The 4973-nt window shown below is 50.1% G+C and overlaps 1 long non-coding RNA gene across 2 annotated transcripts; it reads right to left on the bottom strand.

The window, feature by feature from the left end:
- Positions 1 to 1301: 1301 nt before the first annotated feature.
- Positions 1302 to 4485, bottom strand: LOC117875595. 2 transcript variants are annotated; one of them, XR_004645297.1, is made up of 3 exons: positions 4349 to 4485; positions 3442 to 3584; positions 1302 to 1693 (listed from the first exon to the last, which is right to left on the bottom strand). It is a non-coding gene; the product is annotated as an uncharacterized LOC117875595 (long non-coding RNA). The 2 variants fall into 2 exon arrangements; XR_004645298.1 differs by lacking the exon at positions 1302 to 1693 and adding an exon at positions 2086 to 2413.
- Positions 4486 to 4973: the final 488 nt, after the last annotated feature.

The raw sequence follows: 4973 nt of genomic DNA, 5'->3' as shown, positions 1-4973 counted from the left end.
GCAGAATGGGATTGGTGGCGTTGCAGCATGGGATTTCTGGCCTTGCAGCATGCTCTCCAGGAACCCTCAAGCCTTTCCTATCAGCTCTGCAGCATCAGAACAGCGGAGCCTGGATTCGAGCAAGGGAAAGGCCTGTTTTCCGCAAAATCCTTCTCTCAGGCCCAGAGCATTTAGAGCAGAAATCCCTGTGGGAGTTAATGTTGCTCTAAAAAGAGCTGCCCAGGGGTGTGCAGCTTCTTGTCAACACCACACAAAGGGATCTGTTTGTAGAGATGCATAAAGCCCTGCACTGATTTCTCTGAGAGGATTCCCCTGAGCAGTTGGGGGAGGCAGGACCTTATTCCTTATCTCTCGTGACAGGGCTGTGTGAGAGCTTGTAGAGAGCCAGAGGCAGCTTTCTAGAGGGTTAATTCAGAAATTCCCTATGGAACCTAGGGTCTGCGGCCTATGGCAGGAAGGAGCCAGGTGGTTGTTGGAGTGACTCTAGGAGGAATGCTATGGGATGGCTCTCTGATCACCTCTTCCCTCTGCTTCTTCCCACACCACCTTTGGGGTAAGTCCATCATCTCTTCCTTAGTGCGTGTGGGCTGGAAACCAGATATGGCAGTAGAGAGGTTGCCCACTCAGCCCATGTACAGGAAGATCCATTGCAGCTCAAGTCCTCCTGCTTGTCACAGCCCAGATAAATGCATGACACTGAGCCTGGACTCTGTGACTGCATTACTCACCAACAGGTGAGTCTGGCAGGAGAGGACACATAACATGTCTACAAATAGCTTTTTCTGGACTGCTGAGTTGCGGGGGAGAAAGGCCAGATTCCAGCTGGCTCCTTAGGACTTTGAGGAAGCTCTGGGATCTGAAGCGAGGTCTCTGTAGCCTCGGGATATGCAGGTTTGAAGACATGTGGCTCCTACTTAGTCCAAAGTATCCTACCATGTTCCCCCACAAGAGCCATATTAACAGGCAACACTGCAAGCGACCCCCATGCCTCTCTATTTCCTTGACCACATGTATCGTGTCCTTTTTCTGGTGGCTAGTCCAGAAAAAGAAGACAAGAGCTCACTTCTGCTACCACCTCAGGGGTTTGTTGGGTTGAGATCAGCTGATAGAAGCATGCAATAGCTACAGAATCTGGGACTTCAAGCCCCTAGAGTGACCTCTTACCTTTATAGACCTGCCCTTTCATCATACACAGCTATTTTAAAGTTTAGTGTGATAGTAAAGAGACCCATTTTCAGCCCTTCACCACACAAGACAAAGCCCGCAGTATTCATCATTAACTATTTATTTCTACTCTCCTGGCTCCCAAACTGCTTTTCCTCCCTACTGCCGCCAGCCATCTTCGAGTTCTTCCTCTTCTCTCCCCGGCTCTGCTCACTTGTTTGCAGCAGCTCAGCGGATGGTCCAGCTTTGCTCTTTCACTTCCATTCTTCTTCACTTCTGTGGATGACTCCATTTGCCATTGAGCAGCCTGATGGAAATACCTGAGTCCTCTGTCTAGGCACGCAGGCCCAGCAGCTAAAGCCAAAACCCCACTGAGAGCAGTGGGAGATTAGCCTGGAGTGTCACGAGTGGAGGCTTGGCCCATGGGGACCCCAGGCACTGCAGCTGCTGCCACCTACATGGTGAATCCTCCAACCCATCACCAAATGGCTCTTCCACATTCTGCCAACTGGCCTCACTGGCTGACTATCTAGGAGAACAGAAACCCTTTGTTAGAGCAGGAGAGTCTCTTCAATGCAGCTCTCTTTCCACAGCTCCCAGAGGGTCACAGTGAAACACCTGCAAGTTTCTAGGAGTCTCTCAAGGAGTCCCCTGCTCAGTCACTTGGCATCCACTAACAATGGTCTCTGACAGTGGCATTGCAAAGGGGAGCTCAGCAGATGGTCCCTTCTATGGCTTCCTGAGAGGGAGGGAGATTGGTCTTGTCATTTAAGGCCTAGCTGTCAGAGTCAGGGCTCCTGGGTTCTCTGGCTTTGGAAGTGGGTGGAGTCTAGTGGTTGGAGCTGGACTGGTATCAGTCTCACGCTTCCTTCCTGCCTCTGTTAGTGACGTTGTGGGTGACTTTGCAGCCACTTGCTTTCCATCCCTGTGCGCCAGCTAACAGAGATAATACTGACCCCCCTCAGAGGGGCTGGCAGGAGTCACTACTGTAATGACTCAAGTTGGAGTGAGTTGTACTCTTGGTAGTGAAACACCCAGATTCAGTCCCCATGGATGCCCAAGGTTTCTATATGTGGCCATGGTTTGACTCACCTAGCATACAGGCTGTTTAGCCTGGTCCTGGCCATGTGTGGTGCATCTGCTCTTGGCCCTCTCTGGCACACAGCTCCATCACACACAAGAACATGGCCTACCAAGGACAATCTATCAGCTCCCATCTGGTGTTCAGCTCTAAGATGGATGGTGAGCCCTAGTCAGACCATAGAAAGACAGGGTGGTGTTCTTTGGTGGAAACTGCTGGAGCTTCAGCCTCTGCTCCCACCTCCACCCACACGCTAAGGGCTTCAAAAGTTGTCCCTGAGCCCAGGTAAACAAAGTAGCTGAGCTGAGGCCAGGGTGGGTGGAATTACTGCTGGGACTGATCCTAAGAGAAAGCAGATTTCTCCTGTGCTCTAGGGAGATTCACATAGGAAAAGCAGCTGGGGTGGTTGTATTAGTATTTGTATTGCCCCCATCCCCGACCTCAGCCCTTGAATAGCAGGCAACTAGGACTTTGGGAGCCAAGGTACTGGTGTATTTTGCTGGAGACCAGAAAGGGGCATTGGAAAAATTGTACAAAAGTCAATGTCACAGCTGGGTCAAGGGCAGCCAGACCTACTGGTCAGAGCCAGAGTCCACACTCACATGACAGGAGTCAGCTGGGTCAGGATACTGGAAGATCAGAAGCAAAAGACAAACTTGCGATCACAACCACAAATCAGATACCAGGAAATCAAGCCAGTGGAGCGGCAGCAGAAACAGGCAGCACACGGTCCAGAACAGGGAGCAGCCCTGGTGTTCAGTCAGCTTTCTGTTCCTGCTGCTGCCTTTAGCAGGGCCAGAGGGCCAATTAGCTTCTCGGGGATTCCTCCAATAGGACCTCAGGGGTAGAGCCCCAAACTGGGGCTGAACTTCATGGGTCCTAGGTAAGCAATTTTCAGCAGGCTTCCAGGTGGAGGGATGGAGTGTGGCTGCTCCCATGAACCCTACAGACCCGGGTTGAAGACTCCTGGGTCATGACAGTGAGTGATCTCTCCCCGCTTAACCCTCCTGCAGAAAACATTATTCAGGATCCTGGACGCATCCTCTGAGAATAAAATGAGGATATCATGATGAGAAATAGGTCTCTGTACCAGGGCTGGGATCCAGGGATAGGGAAAGCTCCCAACCAGGATATGAGCAGGAGCCCCCTGTTTGTTGCAAGAACCCCAAGTGACAGGAAGAGTGAATGGTTCTTACCTCCAGGAGATGCATGGGATCTTCCATCTGAGCCTCAATGAGACCCATGTTGCTTGGTTTGACAAGATGAGATTGCCTGTCCCCACTGTTCCCTGTGCTGGGCTGGCGGCAGGATACAACTGTGTGAGAGGCTGGGACAGAACCTGAAAGACAGATATGACAGTCAGAGGGTCTGAACCCCAAAGAATAAGCAATTGAATCAACTGATTCAATGCAGAATTATTGTGCCATACAGGTACATCATAAGGTCCTCTTGTGGATTAAAAGGTAGGAAATAAAGGGTCCCAGGCAGACTGCGAAAAGCTACAAAAGGATCTCACCAAACTGGGTGACTGGGCAACAAAATGGCAATGTTCAGTGTTCAAAATTCAATGTTGCTAAATGCAAAGTAATGCACATTGGAAAATACAATCCCAACTCTACCTCCAAAATGATAGGGTCTAAATTAGCTGTTACCGTTCAAGAAAGAGATCTTGGAGTCATTGGGGATAGTTCTCTGAAATCATCCACTCAATGTGCAGCAGCAGTTAAAAATGTGAACAGAATGTTGGGAATCATTAAGGAAGGGATAGATAATAAGACAGAAAATATCATATTGCCTCTATATAAATCCATGGTACGCCCACATCTTGAATACTGTGTGCAGATGTGGTCACCCTGTCTAAGAAAGATATATTGGAATTGGAAAAGGTTCAGAGAAGGGCAACAAAAATGATTAGGGGTATGGAACAGTCGCCAAATGAGGAGAGATGAAGAAGACTGGGGGGAGTTTTCAGCTTGGAAAAGAGATGCCTAAGGGGGGATATGATAGAGGTCTATAAAATGATGATGGGTATGAAGAAAGTAAATAACACAAGAACTAGGGGTCACCAAATGAAATTAATAGGCAACAGGTTTAAAACAAAACCTTTTCCATCAGGGTCTGAGAACCCATCATGGACTGCTCCACCCTGGCGTCTGTCCCTATTTCAGTCTGCTTCATCTCTGTGCCAACCATTTCGTCCTTCACCTCCCCAGCATGGCATCCAGGAGCTCTGACAAGACTCTATGCAGATCCTGCAAAGCAAGGGAGAGCCATGGGTCAGAGTTAGGGAAACTGGGGCTACACCTGCCACAGGATGGGAAGAGGGGTCTCTGGGATGCACTGGTGAGACCCCCAAACACATATCCTGGCCTTTCTCATTCACATCCCACTGCGGGCAGTTAGCAAGCATTCATGGCAGGATGACAGCTGGCTCTTCAATCTATGACTTTAGCATGATCTACCTGGACTTGGGTGGTGTCCTTCTCCATGCCCAGGGTGAAGACGGCATGCAGGGCAGCTCGAAGGAGGTGGGTCTCCAGATCTGGCTCCAGGGCAGGTGTCATGGTGCTGGCAAGAGAGAGGAGCCAGTATTAGACTGTGCAGTGCGGGGGTGAGACTGGCACCAACAGGGACGTGAAACTGCAGGGAAATAGGCACAGCTGGCAAGAATGGAAACTGAGGCACCGAGCCAGGGAATGACAAGGCCAAGGTTTCCCAGACAGACAGT

This window comes from Trachemys scripta, chromosome 3, assembly GCF_013100865.1.
Source record: "Trachemys scripta elegans isolate TJP31775 chromosome 3, CAS_Tse_1.0, whole genome shotgun sequence".
NCBI classification, from domain to species: domain Eukaryota; kingdom Metazoa; phylum Chordata; order Testudines; family Emydidae; genus Trachemys; species Trachemys scripta.
Note: the sequence above shows the minus strand (reverse complement) of the source record. Positions and strands in the feature narration are given on the sequence as shown.